The following is an 18471-nucleotide window of genomic DNA, read 5'->3' as shown; positions in this document are numbered from 1 at the left end:
ACAGGTGACATACAGGCGACATACAGGCGACATACAGGAGACATACAGGCATATAGGCGACATACAGGCGACATACAGGAGACATACAGGAGACATACAGGCGACATACAGGAGACATACAGGCGACACACAGGCGACACACAGGCGACACACAGGCGACACACAGGCGACATACAGGCGACACACAGGCGACATACAGGCGACATACAGGCGACATACAGGCGACATACAGAGACATACAGGCGACATATAGGCGACATACAGGCGACATACAGGCGACATACAGGCATATAGGCGACATACAGGCGACATACAGGCGACATACAGGCGACATACAGGCGACATACAGGAGACATACAGGCGACATACAGGAGACATACAGGAGACATACAGGAGACATACAGGCATATAGGCGACATACAGGAGACATACAGGCGACATACAGGCGACATATAGGCGACATACAGGAGGCATACAGGCGACATACAGGAGACATACAGGCATATAGGCGACATATAGGCGACATACAGGCGACATACAGGCGACATACAGGCGACATACAGGTGACATACAGGCGACATACAGGAGACATACAGGCGACATACAGGCAGGCACGTGCACAGATAGAGGTCTAAGGGTACATACAGGCGACATACAGGCGACATACAGGCGACATACAGGCGACATACAGGCGACATACAGGCGACATACAGGCGACATACAGGCAGGCACGTGCACAGATAGAGGTCTAAGGGTACATACAGGAGACATACAGGCGACATACAGGCGACATACTGGCGACATACAGGCAGGCACGTGCACAGATAGAGGTCTAAGGGTACATACAGGAGACATACAGGCGACATACAGGCGACATACAGGCAGGCACGTGCACAGATAGAGGTCTAAGGGTACATACAGGAGACATACAGGCGACATACAGGCGACATACAGGCGACATACAGGCAGGCACGTGCACAGATAGAGGTCTAAGGGTACATACAGGCGACATACAGGCGACATACAGGCGACATACAGGCGACATACAGGCGACATACAGGCGACATACAGGCAGGCACGTGCACAGATAGAGGTCTAAGGGTACATACAGGCGACATACAGGCGACATACAGGAGACATACAGGCAGGCACGTGCACAGATAGAGGTCTAAGGGTACATACAGGCGACACACAGGCGACATACAGGCAGGCACGTGCACAGATAGAGGTCTAAGGGTACATACAGGAGACATACAGGCGACATACAGGCGACATACAGGCGACATACAGGCGACATACAGGCGACATACGGGCGACATACAGGCAGGCACGTGCACAGATAGAGGTCTAAGGGTACATACAGGCGACATACAGGCGACATACAGGCGACATACAGGCGACATACAGGCGACATACAGGCGACATACAGGCGACATACGGGCGACATACGGGCAGGCACGTGCACAGATAGAGGTCTAAGGGTACATACAGGCAGGCACGTGCACAGATAGAGGTCTAAGGGTACATACAGGCAGGCACGTGCACAGATAGAGGTCTAAGGGTACCTACAGGGTACCTACAGGCAGGCACGTGCACAGATAGAGGTCTAAGGGTACCTACAGGCAGGCACGTGCACAGATAGAGGTCTAAGGGTACCTACAGGCAGGCACGTGCACAGATAGAGGTCTAAGGGTACCTACAGGCAGGCACGTGCACAGATAGAGGTCTAAGGGTACCTACAGGCAGGCACGTGCACAGATAGAGGTCTAAGGGTACCTACAGGCAGGCACGTGCACAGATAGAGGTCTAAGGGTACCTACAGGCAGGCACGTGCACAGATAGAGGTCTAAGGGTACCTACAGGCAGGCACGTGCACAGATAGAGGTCTAAGGGTACCTACAGGCAGGCACGTGCACAGATAGAGGTCTAAGGGTACCTACAGGAGACATACAGGCGGGCACGTGCACAGATAGAGGTCTAAGGGTACCTACAGGCGGGCACGTGCACAGATAGAGGTCTAAGGGTACATACAGGCAGGCACGTGCACAGATAGAGGTCTAAGGGTACATACAGGCAGGCACGTGCACAGATAGAGGTCTAAGGGTACATACAGGCAGGCACGTGCACAGATAGAGGTCTAAGGGTACATACAGGGTACATACAGGCAGGCACGTGCACAGATAGAGGTCTAAGGGTACCTACAGGCAGGCACGTGCACAGATAGAGGTCTAAGGGTACCTACAGGCAGGCACGTGCACAGATAGAGGTCTAAGGGTACCTACAGGCAGGCACGTGCACAGATAGAGGTCTAAGGGGTCTAAGGGGACCTACAGGGTACCTGCAGGCAGGCACGTGCACAGATAGAGGTCTAAGGGTACATACAGGCAGGCACGTGCACAGATAGAGGTCTAAGGGTACCTACAGGAGACATACAGGCAGGCACGTGCACAGATAGAGGTCTAAGGGTACCTACAGGAGACATACAGGCAGGCACGTGCACAGATAGAGGTCTAAGGGTACATACAGGCAGGCACGTGCACAGATAGAGGTCTAAGGGTACCTACAGGAGACATACAGCACAGATAGAGGTCTAAGGGTACCTACAGGAGACATACAGCACAGATAGAGGTCTAAGGGTACCTACAGGAGACATACAGCACAGATAGAGGTCTAAGGGGACCTGAGCAGAAAAGCAAACTTTCAGATTGGTTTTTTAATAACATTTTAATGTCACTTTAAGTTGAACTTTCTTATGTTCTTTGGTCGCCCTCATAACGTCACATGGCGATCTTATTATAATGGGCAAACGATCTTTTATTCATCTGGTACGTCCATATGTAACCTCCTACATTAGAACAAGAGAGGGGGCTTCTTGTGTCAAAACACAGAAGTTAACTAGCTAACGTTACCGTGGGGACACTTGAATATTGACAGGTCTTTGGAGGAATCACATTTTCGAAAACATTTAATGCAACGTTACACAGCTTTTACCCTGAATTCATATGGCGCCATCGACGACACAGCGCTCAGTCAAGAAAGTCAGAGAAAGAAAGTTAATGCCGAGTGAGAATGATGTTTCGTTTTCAGTCTTCTGCCGTGAATGATTCATCCCATACACAGAGACTAATGTAATTGTCACAGTGGCTTTGATACATGTTCTCCTGTGTTCCAACACCGGAGGAGGTCGGTGCCGTTCAAGATGAGGGAGGACCATCATTATTTTCATCAGCATGACCTTATTTCTATTACAGCATACTGGATGATTCATATTCCATTCACCTCAATGTAACAGTGATGGGTTTAGGTTTAGGTTACTACAAATGTTCCCCATCATGAGGTTGCTACAACCTAAAGCTTAGGAATGAATGTTTACGACGTAGGTCGAGAGGATCTTGAGTAATCAAGGTGACAGAAAGTGTATACCGCCTTTAACCGCCAATACCGCCTTTAACATTATTGCCTGCATCTACCTGACATAGGTTGTAATCATTAGTCTAACAGTTTCAAGCGAGAGTTTCTATTGGACAAATTCAGGTATGTTTATTCTTTGCTTCCATTTAAGAAATATATTTTTTTAAGAATTGGCGCAATGAATACACCCCTGATCACACGCAAACACAGTTCACTGTCATAGCAGCCACATACAAACTGCATGATCCCTTTTATTGTTTTATAATTCCTTCTCCCATCATCCTCCACTCACATTTTCCCTTCGCTTGTGGACTTCACTGCACAACACATCAGCTCTCTGTGACCAGGCGAAAAAAAAAAACTTTTCCAAGCCAAACCTTCATACCGTAACCGCTAACCGCTACACACCGCCTACATCATTGTCACCATTATTAGCTAACGTCATAGTGAAAATAGCTACTGGAACCAACGCATTTAAGCACCAACTGTCAGAGCAGCTCACAGATTACTGCACCTGTACATAGCCCACCTATAATTTAGCCCAAACAACTACCTCTTTCCCAACTGTATTTAATTTTAATTTATTTATTTATTTTGCTCCTTTGCACCCCATTATTTTTTATTTCTACTTTGCACATTCTTCCATTGCAAAACTACCATTCTTGTATTTTACTTGCTATATTGTATTTACTTTGCCATCATGGCCTTTTTTGCCTTTACCTCCCTTCTCACCTCATTTGCTCACATTGTATATAGACTTGTTTATACTGCATTATTGACTGTATGTTTGTTTTTACTCCATGTGTAACTCTGTGTCGTTTTATCTGTCGAACTGCTTTGCTTTATCTTGGCCAGGTCGCAATTGTAAATGAGAACTTGTTCTCAACTTGCCTACCTGGTTAAATAAAGGTGTTCTCAACTAGTCTACCTGGTTAAATAAAGGTGTTCTCAACTAGTCTACCTGGTTAAATAAAGGTGTTCTCAACTAGTCTACCTGGTTAAATAAAGGTGTTCTCAACTTGCCTACCTGGTTAAATAAAGGTGTTCTCAACTAGTCTACCTGGTTAAATAAAGGTGTTCTCAACTAGCCTACCTGGTTAAATAAAGGTGTTCTCAACTAGCCTACCTGGTTAAATAAAGGTGTTCTCAACTAGTCTACCTGGTTAAATAAAGGTGTTCTCAACTAGTCTACCTGGTTAAATAAAGGTGTTCTCAACTAGCCTACCTGGTTAAATAAAGGTGTTCTCAACTAGCCTACCTGGTTAAATAAAGGTGTTCTCAACTAGCCTACCTGGTTAAATAAAGGTGTTCTCAACTAGCCTACCTGGTTAAATAAAGGTGTTCTCAACTAGCCTACCTGGTTAAATAAAGGTGTTCTCAACTAGCCTACCTGGTTAAATAAATGTGTTCTCAACTAGCCTACCTGGTTAAATAAAGGTGTTCTCAACTAGCCTACCTGGTTAAATAAAGGTGTTCTCAACTAGCCTACCTGGTTAAATAAAGGTGTTCTCAACTAGCCTACCTGGTTAAATAAAGGTGTTCTCAACTAGCCTACCTGGTTAAATAAAGGTGTTCTCTACTAGCCTACCTGGTTAAATAAAGGTGTTCTCAACTAGTCTACCTGGTTAAATAAAGGTGTTCTCAACTAGCCTACCTGGTTAAATAAAGGTAAAATAAAAAATAAAATAAATTAGAAAACCCGCTACGATCATGCAGTACAGCAAACAGTTTAGCAGTTACACGTGCAGGACCCGGTGGCAATACATTAATCAAACCAAAAGCTTACCTTGACTTAAAAGAGTTCCAGTGTTGGATAGCCATAGTCAGATAGCTAACGTAGCATCTCTCTCTGTTTGAGCCGGGTGTTTGAGCAGGCTAAATTAGCTAGCTGCATTTGCTAGCTAAGTAAGTGAATTTGAAAAAAAAAATACAACAACTACCGTTCAAAAGTTTGGGGTCACTTATAAATGTCCTTGTTTTTGAAAAGAAAAGCACATTTTTTTTGTCCGTTAAAATAACCTCAAAATGATCAGAAATCCAGTGTAGACATTGTTAATGTTGTAAATGACTATTGTAGCTGGAGACGGCAGATTTTTTAAAATGGAATATTTAGACAGGCGTACAGAGGCCCATTATCAGCAACCATCACTCCTGTGTTCCAATGGCACGTTGTGTTAGCTAATCCAAGTTTATCGTTTTAAAAGGCTAATTGATCATTAGAAAACCCTTTTGAAATTATGTTAGCACAGCTGAAAACTGTTGTTCTGATTAAAGAAGCAGTAAAACTGGGCTTCTTTAGACTAGTTGAATACTTGGAGCGTCAGCATTTGTGGGTTTGATTATAGGCTCAAAATGGCCAGAAACAAAGACCTTTCTTCTGAAACTCATCAGTCTATTCTTGTTCTGAGAAATGAAGGCTAGCAGGAAGAAATTGCGAGAAATTGCGAGACATTACTAGCTAGCTGACCAGAAGCTACATAACATTACTAGGTAGCTGACCAGAAGCTACATAACATTACTAGCTAGCTGACTGGATGCTGCATAATGTTACTAGCTGTTACTGACCTGTGGAGAATAACGGTATTCTGCCTGTAGTCTGACCTGTGGAGAATAACGGTATTCTGCCTGTAGTCTGCCCTGTGGAGAATAACGGTATTCTGCCTGTAGTCTGCCCTGTGGAGAATAACGGTATTCTGCCTGTAGTCTGCCCTGTGGAGAATAACGGTATTCTGCCTGTAGTCTGCCCTGTGGAGAATAACGGTATTCTGCCTGTAGTCTGCCCTGTGGAGAATAACGGTATTCTGCCTGTAGTCTGCCCTGTGGAGAATAACGGTATTCTGCCTGTAGTCTGCCCTGTGGAGAATAACGGTATTCTGCCTGTAGTCTGCCCTGTGGAGAATAACGGTATTCTGCCTGTAGTCTGCCCTGTGGAGAATAACGGTATTCTGCCTGTAGTCTGCCCTGTGGAGAATAACGGTGATCAGACCCCTTGACTTTTCCCACATTTTGTTACTTTACAGCCTTATCCCAAAATGGATGAAATAATTTTTTCCCCTCATCAAGCTACAATATCCTATAATGACAAAGCATAAACAGTAAAATATATATAAGGACATTCAAAGAATTTTCCGGAAGCCACTCCTGCATTGTCTTGGCAGTGTGCTTAGGGTTGTTGTCCTGATGGAAGGTGAACCTTCACCCCAGTCTGAGGTCCTGAGAGCTCTGTAGCAGGTTTTCTTTAAGGATCTCTCTGTACTTTGCTCTGTTCATTTCTCCCTTGATCCTGACTAGTCTCCCAGTCCCTGCCGCTGAAAAACATCCCCCCCGCATCATGCTGCCACCACCATGCTTCACCTTAGGGATGGTGCCAGGTTTCCTCCAGATGTTCAATATCGGTTGTCCTTCTGGAAGGTTCTCCCATCTCCACAGAGGAACACTAGAGCTCTGTTAGAGTGACCATCGGGTTCTTGGTCACCTCCCTGACAAAGGCCCGTCTCCCCCGATTGCTCAGTTTTGCCAGCGGCCATTTTAGAATAAGGAACATAACAAAATGGCACTTCTGTTCAGGCAATTTTTTTTTGGGGGGGGGATACTTTGAGCACAACAATCTACAGGTGACATATAAGTGACATAAAAGTGACATACAGGTAACTTTATTCTATTTTCAGACCAAGCTGTCCTCTGATTGGTTGTGTTAGCTGTATGTCAGGCCTACCTGTCCTCTGATTGGTTGTGTCATCTGTCTGTCTGTCAGGCCAAGCTGGGCTCTGGTAGGCTAATGGGACCAAAGGGCGTGTCAGTGGATCAGAACGGCCATGTGATCGTCGTTGACAACAAGGCATGCACCGTCTTCATCTTCCAGCCAACCGGCAAGCTCGTTTCTAAATTCGGTAGCCGCGGCAACGGAGACAAACAGTTTGCAGGTGTGTTGATGATGATGCTGAGGGTCATGATAGTGAAGATGATGGGAATGATAATGATGGTGATGATCATGATCCATCTCTCCACCTCCTCTCCTCCTCTCTCCATTTCCTCTTCATCTCTCCTCCTCTCTCCACCTCCTCTCTCCACCTCCTCTTCATTTGTCCTCTCCTCTCTCCACTTACTCCTTTCCTTCTCTCTCCACCTTGTTTCCTTCTCTCTCCACCTCGTTTCCTTCTCTCTCCACCTCCTTGCTTCCTCTCTCCTCTCTTCCGACCAGGTCCTCATTTTGCAGCCGTCAACAACAACAATGAGATCATAGTGACAGACTTTCACAACCACTCAGTCAAGGTAAGCAACTAACTTATCAGGACACTTCCACCCAATATTTACTAGGTCTGGTGGATCAACTAAACATTACCTTTGTTAATTAAACCAACAGAATGAATGGGAACAAGTCCTGGTTCAATTAAAAAAAGTCCCCATTTCCCTCCCTCCCTCCCAGGTGTTCACCCCAGAGGGAGAGCTGCTGTTGAAGTTTGGATCTAACGGAGAGGGCAACGGTCAGTTTAATGCTCCTACAGGTGTGGCCGTCGATGTGAATGGGAACATCATTGTAGCTGACTGGGGCAACAGCCGCATACAGGTATAGTTTAATATATATATACAGTGCCTTGCGAAAGTATTCGGCCCCCTTGAACTTTGCGACCTTTTGCCACATTTCAGGCTTCAAACATAAAGATATAAAACTGTATTTTTTTGTGAAGAATCAACAACAAGTGGGACACAATCATGAAGTGGAACGACATTTATTGGATATTTCAAACTTTTTTAACAAAACAAAAACTGAAAAATTGGGCGTGCAAAATTATTCAGCCCCCTTAAGTTAATACTTTGTAGCGCCACCATTTGCTGCGATTACAGCTGTAAGTCGCTTGGGGTATGTCTCTATCAGTTTTGCACATCGAGAGACTGACATTTTTTACCATTCCTCCTTGCAAAACAGCTCGAGCTCAGTGAGGTTGGATGGAGAGCATTTGTGAACAGCAGTTTTCAGTTCTTTCCACAGATTCTCGATTGGATTCAGGTCTGGACTTTGACTTGGCCATTCTAACACCTGGATATGTTTATTTTTGAACCATTCCATTGTAGATTTTGCTTTATGTTTTGGATCATTGTCTTGTTGGAAGACAAATCTCCGTCCCAGTCTCAGGTCTTTTGCAGACTCCATCAGGTTTTCTTCCAGAATGGTCCTGTATTTGGCTCCATCCATCTTCCCATCAATTTTAACCATCTTCCCTGTCTCTGCTGAAGAAAAGCAGGCCCAAACCATGATGCTGCCACCACCATGTTTGACAGTGGGGATGGTGTGGTCAGGGTGATGAGCTGTGTTGCTTTTACGCCAAACATAATGTTTTGCATTGTTGCCAAAAAGTTCAATTTTGGTTTCATCTGACCAGAGCACCTTCTTCCACATGTTTGGTGAGTCTCCCAGGTGGCTTGTGGTAAACTTTAAATGACACTTTTTATGGATATCTTTAAGAAATGGCTTTCTTCTTGCCACTCTTCCATAAAGGCCAGATTTGTGCAATATACGACTGATTGTTGTCCTATGGACAGAGTCTCCCACCTCAGCTGTAGATCTCTGCAGTTCATCCAGAGTGATCATGGGCCTCTTGGCTGCATCTCTGATCAGTCTTCTCCTTGTATGAGCTGAAAGTTTAGAGGGACGGCCAGGTCTTGGTAGATTTGCAGTGGTCTGATACTCCTTCCATTTCAATATTATCGCTTGCACAGTGCTCCTTGGGATGTTTAAAGCTTGGGAAATCCGGCTTTAAACTTCTTCACAACAGTATCTCGGACCTGCCTGGTGTGTTCCTTGTTCTTCATGATGCTCTCTGCGCTTTTAACGGACCTCTGAGACTATCACAGTGCAGGTGCATTTATACGGAGACTTGATTACACACAGGTGGATTGTATTTATCATCATTAGTCATTTAGGTCAACATTGGATCATTCAGAGATCCTCACTGAACTTCTGGAGAGAGTTTGCTGCACTGAAAGTAAAGGGGATGAATAATTTTGCACGCCCAATTTTTCAGTTTTCGATTTGTTAAAAAAGTTTGAAATATCCAGTAAATGTTGTTCCACTTCATGATTGTGTCCCACTTGTTGTTGATTCTTCACAAAAAAATACAGTTTTATATCTTTATGTTTGAAGCCTGAAATGTGGCAAAAGGTCGCAAAGTTCAAGGGGGCCGAATACTTTCGCAAGGCACTGTATATATATATACAGTACCAGTCATACAGGTATAGTTATATATATATATATATAGATATAGATATACAGCACCAGTCATACAGGTATAGTTTAATATATAGATATATATATATCTATATACAGTACCAGTCATACAGGTATAGTTTTATATATAGATATATATATATAGATATACAGTACCAGTCAAAGGTTTGGACACACCCACTCATTCAAGGGTTTTTCTTTTTACTGTTTTCTACATTGTAGAATAATAGCGAAGACATCAAAACTATGAAATAACACATACGGAATCATGTAGTAACCAAAAAAAAAGTGTTAAACAAATCAGTATATTGTTTAGATTTTAGATTCCTCAAAGTAGCCACCCTTTGCCTTGATGACAGCTTTGCACACTCTTTGCATTCTCTCAACCAGCTTCATGAGGTAAACACCTGGAAAGCATTTAAATTAACAGGTGTGCCTTTGCTGCAAAGAAACCACTACTAAAGGACACCAATAAGAAGAAGAGACTTGCTTGGGCCAAGAAACACGAGCAATGGACATTAGACCGGTGGCAATCTGTCCTTTGGTCTTGATGAGTCCAAATTTGAGATTTTTGATTCCAAACCCGCTGTGGCTTTGTGAGACCCAGAGTAGGTGACCGGATGATCTCCGCATGTCTGGTGTTCCCACCGTGAAGCATGGAGGAGGAGGTGTGATTGTGTGGCGGTGCTTTGCTGGTGACACTGTCAGTGATTTTTTTTTTAAACAGCATTTTTTTTTACCACAGCATTCTGGAGCGATATGCCATCCCATCTGGTTTGCACTTAGTGGGACTATCATTTGTTTTTCAACAGGACCCAACACACCCCCAGGCTGTGTAAGGGCTATTTGCCCAAAAAGGAGAGTGATGGAGTGCTGCAACAGATGACCTGGCCTCCACAATCACCGAACCTCAACACTCAACCCAATTGAGATGGTTTGGGATGAGTTGGACCGCAGAGTGAAGGAAAAACAGCCAACAAGTGCTCAGAATATGTGGGAACTTCTTCAAGACTGTTGGAAAAGCATTCCAGGTGAAGCTGGCTGAGAGAATGCCACATCCACAACAGCCACATATATAATATAGGTAATGTATTTAACCAGGCAAGTTAGTTATGAACAAATTCTAATTTACAATGACAGCCTACCCCGGACAATTGTGCTCTGCCCTATTGGACTCCCAATCACAGCTGGATGTGATACAGCCTGGATTTGAACCACTGTAGTGACTTCTCTTGCACTGAGATGCAGTGCCTTAGACCGCTGCGCCACTCAGTGCATTCAGAAAATGTTCATATCCTTTAAATGAATCCATAAATATATGTTTTTCCTCACCCATCTATACACAATACCCCATAATGACATCACAATACCCCATAATGACAAAGTGAAAACATAGTTTTAGAAATGTTTGCAAATTTACTGAAAATTAAGTACAGAAATAATTTATTGACATAATTATTCACACCCAGGAGTCAATACAGCGGTTACAGCTGTGAGTGTTTCTGGGTAATTCTCTAAGAGCTGTGAGTGTTTCTGGGTAATTCTCTAAGAGCTGTGAGTGTTTCTGGGTAAGTCTCTAAGAGCTGTGAGTGTTTCTGGGTAATTCTCAAAGAGCTGTGAGTGTTTCTGGGTAAGTCTCTAAGAGCTGTGAGTGTTTCTGGGTAAGTCTCTAAGAGCTGTGAGTCTTTCTGGGTAAGTCTCTAAGAGCTGTCTACAGCAATTTGTTGTGTTGGATTTGCCCCAAACATAACACTTTGTATTCAGGACAAAAAGTTAATTTCTTTATCACATTTTATGCCGTATTTACAGCCTTGTTGCAAACAGGATGAATGTTTGGGAATATTTATTATTCTGTACAGACTTCCTTCTTTTCACTCTGTCATTTGGGTTAGTATTGTGGAGTAACTACAATGCTGTTGATCCATCCTCAGTGTTCTCCTATCAAACTAATTAAACTATGTGACTGTTTTAAAGTCATCATTGGCCTCATGGTGAAATCCCTGAGCGGTTTCCTTCCTTTCCACCAACTGAGTTAAGAAGGAGGCCTGTATCTTTGTAGTGACTGGGTGTATTGATACATCATCCAAAGTGTAATGAATAACTTCACCCTGCTCAAAGGGGTATTCAATTTCTGCTTTGTATATATCTACCCATTGGTGCCCTTCTTTGCGAGGCATTGGAAAACCTCCATGTTTTTTTGTGGTTTAATCTGTGTTTGAAATGCACTGCTCGACTGAGGGACCTTACCATTATCTGTATGTGTGGGGTACAGAGATGACGTAGTCATTCAAAAATCATGTTAAATATGATTATTGCACACAGAGTGAGTCCATATAACATATTATGTCACCCCCCCCCCCCCCAAAAAAAAATGGGTTGACTCATTTCAGCTTTTCATTGTTAATGAATTTGTAAAAAAATAAAAATAAAAAGTGAAAAACATCCACTTTGACATTATGGGGTATTGTGTGATAAACATGTCATCCATTTTAAATTCAGGCTGTAACACAACAAAATGTGGGAAAAGTCAAACGTGTGAATACTTTCTGAAGACAGGTACACAAGTATTCAAATACAGGTACAACAGTATTGTTTTCAGTTACTTTAGAAAAAAGATAATTCATTCAGAATACTTTTTAAAAAATACTTTGAGAATACTTTATCTTCATAATTCTTACACAGATATCAACATTCAAAAAGTATTTTCATAATTCTATCCTCCCCCTCTCCTCTTCAGGTGTTAATTTACATAAGTATCCTCCCCCTCTCCTCTTCAGGTGTTTGACGGTAGTGGCTCCTTCCTGTCCTATATCAACACATCAGCTGACCCTCTCTACGGACCTCAGGGTCTGGCTCTCACCTCTGATGGACACGTGGTGGTGGCCGACTCTGGGAACCACTGTTTCAAGGTCTACAGATACCTACAGTAATAGAGGGAGGGAGGTATGGGAGAATGGATGGAGGGAGAAGAGAGATGGAGAGATGGATGGACAGAACCACTGTTTCAAGGTCTACAGATACCTACAGTAATAGAGGGAGTGAGAAGAGAGATGGAGAGATGGATGGACAGAACCACTGTTTCAAGGTCTACAGATACCTACAGTAATAGAGGGAGTGAGAAGAGAGATGGAGAGATGGATGGACAGAACCACTGTTTCAAGGTCTACAGATACCTACAGTAATAGAGGGAGGGAGGTATGGGAGAATGGATGGAGGGAGAAGAGAGATGGAGAGATTGATGGACAGAATCACCGTTTCATGGTCTACCACTTCCTGGTGTGAACTTAAATGACGACCAATCAAATCTGCTCCTCTCTGACGACACGTCACTCATCTGCCTTACTATTGGCCAGAGCTGCACAGTGAGAGCATTGGTCCTGAGACCTAGCTCTCGGCTTGCCAAAATGATGTCACAGCTCCCCATCCCACCGTGGAAACCTGTTAATCTGACTCAATATCAAACTAATCTCAACCTGTTTATCTGACTCAATATCAAACCAATCTCAACCTGTTTATCTGACTCAATATCAAACTAATCTCAACCTGTTAATCTGACTCAATATCAAACAAATCTCAACCTGTTTATCTGACTCAATATCAAACCAATCTCAACCTGTTAATCTGACTCAATATCAAACAAATCTCAACCTGTTTATCTGACTCAATATCAAACAAATCTCAACCTGTTTCTGACTTAATATCAAACAAATCTCGACCTGTTTATCTGTTCTTAAACCTATGGAGTCTACAGAACAATATATAAATTGTACGTATGGGTTCTAGAGAACGATACAACTTGTTCATATGGGTTCTAGAGAACGATACAACTTGTTCATATGGGTTCTAGAGAACGATACAAATTGTTCGTATGGGTTCTGGAGAACGATACAAATTGTTCGTATGGGTTCTAGAGAACGATACAAATTGTTCGTATGGGTTCTAGAGAACGATACAAATTGTTCGTATGGGTTCTAGAGAACGATACAAATTGTTCGTATGGGTTCTAGAGAACGATACAAATTGTTCGTATGGGTTCTAGAGAACGATACAAATTGTTCGTATGGGTTCTAGAGAACGATACAAATTGTTCGTATGGGTTCTAGAGAACGATACAAATTGTTCGTATGGGTTCTAGAGAACGATACAAATTGTTCGTATGGGTTCTAGAGAACGATACAAATTGTTCGTATGGGTTCTAGAGAACGATACAAATTGTTCGTATGGGTTCTAGAGAACGATACAAATTGTTCGTATGGGTTCTAGAGAACGATACAAATTGTTCGTATGGGTTCTAGAGAACGATACAAATTGTTCGTATGGGTTCTAGAGAACGATACAAATTGTTCGTATGGGTTCTAGAGAACGATACAAATTGTTCGTATGGGTTCTAGAGAACGATACAAATTGTTCGTATGGGTTCTAGAGAACGATACAAATTGTTCGTATGGGTTCTAGAGAACGATACAAATTGTTCGTATGGGTTCTAGAGAACGATACAAATTGTTCGTATGGGTTCTAGAGAACGATACAAATTGTTCGTATGGGTTCTAGAGAACGATACAAATTGTTCGTATGGGTTCTAGAGAACGATACAAATTGTTCGTATGGGTTCTAGAGAACGATACAAATTGTTCATATGGGTTCCAGAGAACGATACTGATAAATGTATGTTCTATAGAATAATAATATTTATGGTTCGTTCGAGGATCGTTGTCTGCAAAATCAATAAGGAATGCTCAGTAATGTTCAAGAACGTGGCTATGGTTATTCTAACACTCCACAGATATATTAATAAATCAATCAATTGATGATTGGTTGATTTGATTGATTGAGCTAAAAGGCAACTTGCGACTTTACACTTGGATGAGGTATTTATTCAACCATACAATTTTTCAGAAGAAAATAAAATACTGGGTGCTTTCCAAATTGCTTCCCTACGTAGTGCACTACTTAGGGAACAAAGTGCTATTTGGGAGACGGACACAGTTGAAAGATAACATGGAAGAGTATATATATATTTGGGAATTATCCTTATTATTAATACTGATCAATAACCATTTGCAAACTAACTCTCATCAATGCTGTTTTCACCCCCTCATTAGAAAAAAAACAAAAAAATATAAAATTTTAGAAGTAGGGCTCAGCACGATTTAAATTCAAAGGTCATTTCCGATTGAACCGTGAATGCAGTCTCCAGGAACGCGGGAACATTGCCTTTTTGAATTTCTATTACGCTATAGCGTAGATCTTCATGAATTGAGCCCTTAATATTTGATGAATAGTTTTCTTGCTAAGGATTCTAAATGACTTTCTTTATGATTACGTTTGCTGTTGATTGTCAGTACAGTAATATATCACTCATAACGGAATACCAGAGTATTCTAGAACAATTTCAGTGTTTTCTAGAAGAAGAAAAAACCTTGTATTCTAGAAGCATGCTTTTTGTTTTTAGTCACTGTATCAATAGATCTCAACGGAACTCAACCGAAACAATGGAATTGCCATGGAAACGGCCATGGGGGAAAGATCCTCTTCATTGCCCCCTAGCAAAATTAGCCTACATTTAGGCTATTGTTAACATTTGTATTTCACGGTATGTTGAGGTAAAAATCAGAGTATAATGCTTGTATGGATGTCAACCCCAACACGTCATCATTACCAATCAACCGCATTACGGTTAAAAAAAAACTTCCACCACCAATTTCTGTATGCTAACGATGCTAACCAGCTTATACGAACGGGAGTTCACATTTAGCAGTCATTTCTTAAATCTAAAAAGGGACTACTGCCATTATATCATGCAGCGAAAACAGACAAATATATCCAATTTGGACTTCAGTAACCACATTGTGGGCCTCTTACAATACATACATCATGATGGATTTGACAAATATCCTCTCGGTTACATCAGATTTGTTGAATGTGCGCCAATCTGGTTAACGGAACATCTGCGTTCCATTGACTGCTTTACCGCATCTATCTGTTATGATCCAACAGTGTTCTGTTAGAATCATATTCAGAGTTCCAAAATTCCGGGAAGTTCCCTAAAAATGCAATGCAGGTTTTCCAGAAATCTTGGTTGTAAGATTCCCGGAATCAGGAAGGAATATGCAGGAAATCCTAGAATTGTATAACTTAGATTTCTGGAAAGTCTGCATGGAAATATGGGAAAATTAAAAGCACTTTTCAAACCTGTATCCATACCATGGGGTAGCCTAGTGGTTAGAGCGTTGGACTAGTCATCGAAAGGTTGCAAAATCGAATCCCTGCGCTGACAAGGTAAAAATGTGTATGTTCTGCCCCTGAACAAGGCAGTTAACCCCAATGTTCCTAGGCCGTCATTGAAAATAAGAATTGGTTAAGAAATTAACTGACTTGCCTCGTTAAATAATGGTAAATAAATATAGAATACTGTAACATCTGTAGGCTAATGGGAAGGATTGGATGAGGAATCAGGGGGTTGTGTGCCAAATGGAACCCTGTTTCCCAGAGCCCTATGGACCTTGGTCGAAGTTAGGCACGACATTGGGTGCTATGTAGGATACTGACTATCAAACCAATGTCTACCCTACATTTCCAACACTTATAGGAAGTGACCCCAACAATACTGAAGAACATTTCGGTTCACATTCTGAATGTATTTATGTTATTATTTATTATTTGGGGTTATTTATTCCTGGGGCGCAGTACTACTATGGGCTGACCCTGTAAAACAACACATTACACTGCACCTATCATACTACTATGGGCTGACCCTGTAAAACAACACATTACACTGCACCTATCATACTACTATGGGCTGACCCTGTAAAACAACACATTACACTGCACCTATCATACTACTATGGGCTGACCCTGTAAAACAACACATTACACTGCACCTATCATACTACTATGGGCTGACCCTGTAAAACAACACATTACACTGCACCTATCATACTACTATGGGCTGACCCTGTAAAACAACACATTACACTGCACCTATCATACTACTATGGGCTGACCCTGTAAAACAACACATTACACTGCACCTATCATACTACTATGGGCTGACCCTGTAAAACAACACATTACACTGCACCTATCATACTACTATGGGCTGACCCTGTAAAACAACACATTACACTGCACCTATCATACTACTATGGGCTGACCCTGTAAAACAACACATTACACTGCACCTATCATACTACTATGGGCTGACCCTGTAAAACAACACATTACACTGCACCTATCATACTACTATGGGCTGACCCTGTAAAACAACACATTACACTGCACCTATCATACTACTATGGGCTGACCCTGTAAAACAACACATTACACTGCACCTATCATACTACTATGGGCTGACCCTGTAAAACAACACATTACACTGCACCTATCATACTACTATGGGCTGACCCTGTAAAACAACACATTACACTGCACCTATCATACTACTATGGGCTGACCCTGTAAAACAACACATTACACTGCACCTATCATACTACTATGGGCTGACCCTGTAAAACAACACATTACACTGCACCTATCATACTACTATGGGCTGACCCTGTAAAACAACACATTACACTGCACCTATCATACTACTATGGGCTGACCCTGTAAAACAACACATTACACTGCACCTATCATACTACTATGGGCTGACCCTGTAAAACAACACATTACACTGCACCTATCATACTACTATGGGCTGACCCTGTAAAACAACACATTACACTGCACCTATCATACTACTATGGGCTGACCCTGTAAAACAACACATTACACTGCACCTATCATACTACTATGGGCTGACCCTGTAAAACAACACATTACACTGCACCTATCATACTACTATGGGCTGACCCTGTAAAACAACACATTACACTGCACCTATCATACTACTATGGGCTGACCCTGTAAACAACACATTACACTGCACCTATCATACTACTATGGGCTGACCCTGTAAAACAACACATTACACTGCACCTATCATACTACTATGGGCTGACCCTGTAAAACAACACATTACACTGCACCTATCATACTACTATGGGCTGACCCTGTAAAACAACACATTACACTGCACCTATCATACTACTATGGGCTGACCCTGTAAAACAACACATTACACTGCACCTATCATACTACTATGGGCTGACCCTGTAAAACAACACATTACACTGCACCTATCATACTACTATGGGCTGACCCTGTAAAACAACACATTACACTGCACCTATCATACTACTATGGGCTGACCCTGTAAAACAACACATTACACTGCACCTATCATACTACTATGGGCTGACCCTGTAAAACAACACATTACACTGCACCTATCATACTACTATGGGCTGACCCTGTAAAACAACACATTACACTGCACCTATCATACTACTATGGGCTGACCCTGTAAAACAACACATTACACTGCACCTATCATACTACTATGGGCTGACCCTGTAAAACAACACATTACACTGCACCTATCATACTACTATGGGCTGACCCTGTAAAACAACACATTACACTGCACCTATCATACTACTATGGGCTGACCCTGTAAAAACAACACATTACACTGCACCTATCATACTACTATGGGCTGACCCTGTAAAACAACACATTACACTGCACCTATCATACTACTATGGGCTGACCCTGTAAAACAACACATTACACTGCACCTATCATACTACTATGGGCTGACCCTGTAAAACAACACATTACACTGCACCTATCATACTACTATGGGCTGACCCTGTAAAACAACACATTACACTGCACCTATCATACTACTATGGGCTGACCCTGTAAAACAACACATTACACTGCACCTA

At 42.3% G+C, this 18471-nt stretch overlaps 1 pseudogene; it reads left to right on the top strand.

Annotated features, from left to right (window-relative positions):
* Nucleotides 1-15913, top strand: part of LOC116353914 (tripartite motif-containing protein 2-like) — a 36696-nt pseudogene extending 20783 nt beyond the window's left edge.
* Nucleotides 15914-18471: the final 2558 nt, after the last annotated feature.

The sequence above is a fragment of the Oncorhynchus kisutch genome, linkage group LG16 (genome assembly GCF_002021735.2).
Source record: "Oncorhynchus kisutch isolate 150728-3 linkage group LG16, Okis_V2, whole genome shotgun sequence".
Classification (NCBI taxonomy): domain Eukaryota; kingdom Metazoa; phylum Chordata; class Actinopteri; order Salmoniformes; family Salmonidae; genus Oncorhynchus; species Oncorhynchus kisutch.
Note: the sequence above shows the minus strand (reverse complement) of the source record. Positions and strands in the feature narration are given on the sequence as shown.